General features: G+C 37.1%; 1 pseudogene; it reads right to left on the bottom strand.

Annotated features, from left to right (window-relative positions):
* LOC107738641 (cytidine deaminase-like) overlaps positions 1–6,261 on the bottom strand; it is a 10,719-nt pseudogene extending 4,458 nt beyond the window's left edge.
* Between the last annotated feature and the right edge of the window lie 171 nt (positions 6,262–6,432).

Below are 6,432 nucleotides of genomic sequence, written 5' to 3'. Positions count from 1 at the left end.
TATGTATATGTATAATTTTGCAAGTGTGCGAACCTGCAACCTCATGGCCAAAAGTATTCTGCCTTAGTCAGCTACATTAACTGGCTTTTAGGCTTCGCTTGCTTTTGAAAGAGTCATTTATATTATCATGTTCATATATATTATGAAGGCCTGGTCGAGCGCTGATGGGTTGGCAATGGGGATAAGTGACCCGTCCACAAGGCCAATTACTCACGGGACACACACAATGGCATGGAAGCCTTGATGTGCCTCCATCACTTCGTGCCTGGCCAAAGGCATACGTAGGCTATATAATCGGTGGCGTGACGGAGCAGGATGTTTGTGATTGAGTGAACGCACCGCCACACCGAGGTCTTACTCAGCCCATATCCATCCCCAACCACCTCCAGAAAACGCCCCACAGCATAAAAACGGAGAGCCGGGGCTTTAAGGGGTAGCTCCGTTGAGTTTGTCTCTACAAAGTTGGACCAACAAGATGTAAAAGCTGCTGAATTTGCTCCCGTGGCAGAAATGTTTGTACAATTGTATCTTTTGACACGGTAGCTATTCTGACACTATTATGAAATAGTCCACATGCACTAACTGGCTCCGCGGAGCAGGCCGTCTTTGATTTAGGACAACTATTCGCTGTCTCACTGCCATAGTTTGACCAAACTCCCCATCGCATTCATTCCCTTTAAATAGACTCCTAATTATGTGCTGCCTAATGGTTTGCCAGCCGATGTGCCTTTGTATATTATAATGGAAAAACTAACAACCATCAGTATAATGACAGTTTTATTCTTTGCAAAAAACCACTTCAATTAATTGAACACTAATTGAACACTGGGTGTATTACAACTTTAGAATTGTAATATTTATTTGGTTCTGCACTTTTTCTTGCCACAGAATTACAATCGTATCGACTGAAATGTGAAGAAGCTTTTTGCGAAAAAAGACTTCAAATGAATGTTATTTTGAACTTTCTATTAATCAAATAAATGTAAATTGTAATTTAAATTCTAATAATATTTCATTACTGTATTTTTAATCAATTAAATGCTGAAATTAAATCAAAATGCTTAAGCATAAGAGACGTTTTTTTAACGAAAACATTACAAAATCTTAACTGTGGTGTATATAATTTATGCCTTTGTTTGTTTATTTATTTATTTATTTATTTATTTATCTGGTGTTAAAAAAAAGATTCTCAATAAATCTGAACTTGTGAATTTACACTAAATAGCAAGTATACAAGTAGAAAACACCCTAATTTACTGAAAAAAAAAAAATAGTGGTGAGCGGCAGTATATCATTAAATGTTCAACAGAACGTTTTCTGCATGTGGACTCAAATAAATTCCTGACTCTTTTTTTGAACCTGTTCATTTTTGTGAACTGTCCGAATGTATCAATTAAGTACAATGAATCACATTTCACAGTGCTTTACATAATGGTGAATGATGAAAGTTCAGTGACAGTTTTTGTTCTGTGTTTGAAATGTAAAAACGACTGCAAAATACAGTGAAATTCAATACTGTTTGTGAACAAAATAATACAGCATGCCATAGTTAACATTGGACAGACATGTTCCAAGCACGTCTCTGACATCAGATTACCCTCAGGTGCTGTCTGGGCAGACCAAACGTCTGCTCCGGCACAGACGCTGATTGGTTGCGAGGGAACCAGACATCCTGTCAGTCAAGCTGATGAGTACACACAGAGTGGGCAGCCGGCGGAAAATGAGCCACAAAGTCAATAGAGGGCCGGTCAATTGTGACACTTTGGCTGTTTATTCTTGTCCTTAGGAAAGTTCACAAAAACTTTTGCCATGGTTACAGAAGGAGTATGTCTGTGTGTGGCAGAGGAAATCTAATGGTGAACACATCGCTATATTAAGACAGATGTGGCAGGCTGAGCTGTTTACACAAAGCTGCTCCCTCTCTGTTTTCGCCTGATTTGTCTGAACAGCGCAAACTACATTTTCCCATTTTTATTTTCTCACTTCTTCAGAATTGAGTTTAAAGTCACATAATATTTTTTTTTTTTCCAATTTGAGTAAACTCCAATAGAAAGAAATACAATTCTCGCACAATGACTGTCAAGGAGAGAATTGCGAGTCTCTGCGGCAGTTTCATTTGTTCGCTTTTTCTGTTTAGCCAGAGTCTCCTGACTATGATGATGGGACATAATAAGTGAGATTATTAGCATCTTTTGTCGAGAGATTTTGAGAAAGCTGTGAAGCAGGAGAGTTACGCAAAAGGCTCTTTTTGCTCTCCCTTTCATTGCATAATTGAGAATCAATTGTGATATTAAAGAGTCTGCATGGAGTTCTTATGTTCTTATGGAGTTCAATGTATCAACTTTCTCGCAGATGTTTCTCCTAAAACACCTTAATAGAAATACAAATAGACTCCGACTGTTTATAAAACTGAGCTTTAAAATAATAAATATATAAATATAAAAATTGAATAGCATTGCTCACATAATTTGTTCTCGTAACAATTGTGAAGAGAAATTCTTGAGTTTATATTGAAATCTTTGACATGTGGTATAATGGCAAATCTGAGCATCATTCATGGCAGTGTTGGGATCTCATCTAAAGCACGGGAGGAGACATGTGTGAGATTACCAGGGTCTTTTGCCTCAGAAGAACAGCTGAGAAGCAGGACACTGAGAAGTAAATCTCTATTTAATTCAGTGTAGGTATTGTAAACTAAAACTATTAAAAGTAGTTCTCGTTAATTGGTATGAAGCTGAAATTAAATAATTATTAATGAAAAAAAAAAAAAAAAATTAAATGTTAGAAATAAAACAATGTTTAACTGAAATAAAATACGTTTAAGCTGAAGTACTAAATTTACTAAAAATAAAACTGTAATATAAAAAAAAAATCACAAAACAAAATGACTAAATTATGCTAAAATTAAAATGGAAAAAAACGAAAATACAAAAATAAAAGCTAATAAAAAATACTATAATAGTATAAATATGAATAATACTAAAATTAATTCTTGATTTAGCACCTAATATTACTTTGTTGAGAAAAAAAAATCAGGCCAATAAACAGGGAACAAGACTATTGGAGTACATTTGACAAGAAAATTATATTTCAGGTTTTTTTTTTTTTTCAGTTGTACTTCAAATTTTCACATTTATTTCAATATTACTTGCCAGTGCTTTGTAATTGTTTGTGAAATTTACTTTCTGAGTGAAAATTGTTTCTACACCAGATATTTCTCAGTGTATGATGACTCTTTGTAATTAATGTGACTGTATTTTATTGGATCCTGTGATTTAAGAACTTCTTTACGAGTGTGTGTATTTGCTGGGGGAAGATCACTGGTAAAGTGTACTTGACATTCTATGTTATATCAGTTTGCCGCTGAAGTGGGACATTTTTTGTGTACGTCTATGCATATGTGAGTGTGTGTGTAGAGTTGCATTTCAGTGAGCTGCTTGGTTTCAGGTTCAGTGGCTCTGGGTGGTTATGTCACAGCCTCGAGCGTGCCTGACTGACATCTCCCAGGAGTGCCGTTTGTCTGCTGAAGTATAACAAGTGCCAGTTACTCTGTACTGTTTGCTGGCAGCCAATCAAAATGAAATGGGAGCACTTAACACGGGCTGGTCGTGTTCCCCTAGCACCTGCCATGTGAGGAAAGAGGGAGCAGTGTTTTTCCTCATCCTGTTTGGCTTTTGTTTTGAAGTCGATTAAATATGGCATCTACTTTAGTGGTTTTAAAAAGTTGGTGACGTTTGCAGCTGAAGTTTTTCTGCAGTGCAAATGGACACAGCACAAACCACAGGGCAGAACATCATTCCATTCCAACACTCGGGCCGTGCCTAGAGCCGCTGTATACATAATCTGATTTAGTCTAGATGTGTGTGTTCTTTGTCTACTGAATAAATGAATGCAAGCTAAGGAAAAATGACAAAGAAAACTGCAGAAGACAATTGATGTAAAGCTGTAATGTTCATTATTTGCCTCCTTTTGGATGTGATTAAATGCCAATCTCATAATGCAGTGCTACTCTGTCACTCTCTTTTTCTCTCTCTCTTGCACTCGCGAACCGCATGAACCGCTGCTTAAAGGGAAAGTTCGTCCAAAAATTACAATTCTGTCACTCACTCACCCTCATTTTGTTCCAAACCTGTATGACTTTCTTTCTTCCATGCAGCAAAACAGGAATTGTTTTGAAGAATGTTCACACTGCTCTCTTTCATACAAGTGGATGGGTTCCAAAAAGGACAAAAAAGCACCATAAACGCACAAAAAGTAATTCATATGACTCATGCGCTATATTCCAAGACATTCTAAACAATATAATAGCTTTGGCTGAGTAACAGACCAGTGTTGTTATTGTTAACTGAAACAAAAGTATTAACAATCATTTTGTTAATCGAAATAAAGCTGAAATAGGATAAAATATTACATGAAAAACTTAAAAAACTTCAATGGAATTTAGAAATGTTGCTTTGGCAACTAACTGAAATAAAATAAGATGAATTACTAAAATTACTAAAACTGAAATAAAATAAATTTAATCTAAATAAAGATATAATAAAATAGCAAAAGCATTTAACAAAATTACTAAAACGTACTCTAATATTAGAATGAAAACTGAAAATATGAAAATAAAAGCTAGTTCAAAATATTAATAAACACTGGAACAGACTAAAATTTTAGTAATTGCTAAGAGAAAATCTTGCTTTAGTCACAATTAAAGAAAAGAGGAGTGTGGATATTCTCCTTTTATGTTCCACAGTCAAAAGAAAGTCTTTAGAAAGACTTTAAGGTGAGTAAGGCCGCGTGTCCACTGAAGCGTTTTTGCCAGCTGAAAACGCCAGGCACTCTGCTGAGAACACCCAGCTGTGAGAGCATGAGAGCGCAGCGTTTTTTTCAGTTGAGATTCTGTGGTTGTTTTAATACGGAATATCCGCTGAAGTAATTTGGCAGACACATAACGAATGAAATTTTTCTCCAAGCATTATTTTTTATAATAATATTGTGGTAGTCCAGCAATTCCATCTGGTACAGTTATGAATACTCTGAGACAAGCAACTTCTCCATTGTTGTTCAGTCGTAGTACAAGCAGCATGTGAAGGTTGGTCGGTGTGTTATTAGTCCCGCCCCTCCTCCACTGTGATTGGTTAGCTGACTAAAAAGTGACAGTGATGAGCACTGCGTTGTACCCAAAGTTGAACATTCTTCAACTGTCGGCGCCGAGAAAAAGATGAAAAAGATGCTCAGCGCTCTGCATGCTCCTGGTGTCAAAAACATGGCGCTCCCATTGAAAACAATTGAAAAAATACGCTAGCCTCGAGAAAAAAATCGCTTTGGTGTACACACGGCCTAAATAACGACAGCATTTTTATATACCTGCCTGCTGTGCTTCTTAAGTGCTTTTGAACACAAATAAAACGCATAATTTATGAAAGCTCCATTGCATCTGTATGGTTTTGAGAAACACATGACAGTTATGTAATAAACACTTCATGAAATAGTGGCATAGTCATTACTCAGAGCGCAGCATCCAGAGGTTTACAGACCCTCTTCATTATACCTCCACCCATCTTCTCTATCTTTTCCCCCTCTCTTTTTTTGCTCAACCATCGAGAAGGCATTTCATTAAATATTCAAAAGAATCTGTTCAAACAGGATCATAAATAATGCTTCTCTCCCAGTTGTGACACAAAGTGATGAACCTTTTTATCGCAAGTTTTTTCAGAAGTGATCTTAAAGAGAATAATCACGTCTTTTGTTCACAGGAGAGCTAATTGCACTTCGGCGAGGGGCGTTTCACTGCGGTGCTGTTTTTTCTTTCTTTCTCTACCCCCCCTCCCCTCTATCTCGCTCTCTCTGTCACCAGCATGTCAGTATAATTGAATTTCTGCACACGTTCCCCTTTTTCATCAATCACACGTGCTGATAAGGTGGGTTTAGGAGGGACACTCAGGCGGAGCCCAGAGAGAGGGTACTGAAAGAAGTAAAAAAAGAGAAGCAGACAGGAGCAAAGGGAGGTGAAAGGAGAGAATGAATAAGGAAAGAAAAAGGCACTGAATGAAATGAAAACAGAGAGAAAGACTGTGATCCTGTGGAGTTGTGTAACTAGCGACGGTGGTGCTGCAGTGCAGGGCTCTGTCTCTGGGTATGTTCACCTGAAAGTGCCCTGCAAAGTGGATTCACAAGGAATTTAGTGAGATTCCAAATCATAGGGAGGGTAAATGTTCAGTCCGTAGGGCATTCGCTTCACAGGAAGTGGAGAATTTACCAACCAGTCATTGCTTAACACCTGATTACTAAACTGATTTTGGTTAAAATAAACACAAGTGAAAAGGAGCTGATGCACCAGTGTAGTTTTTTTGAACTAAAATTCGAACTATGAATCTGGAAACAGCTTATTTCTCACTCTGAGATGCCCAAAATGAAGCTAAATCTCATTTAAACTTTCAG

The sequence above is a fragment of the Sinocyclocheilus rhinocerous genome, unplaced genomic scaffold (assembly GCF_001515625.1).
Source record: "Sinocyclocheilus rhinocerous isolate Xijiao unplaced genomic scaffold, SAMN03320098_v1.1 scaffold1155, whole genome shotgun sequence".
NCBI lineage: Eukaryota > Metazoa > Chordata > Actinopteri > Cypriniformes > Cyprinidae > Sinocyclocheilus > Sinocyclocheilus rhinocerous.
Note: the sequence above shows the minus strand (reverse complement) of the source record. Positions and strands in the feature narration are given on the sequence as shown.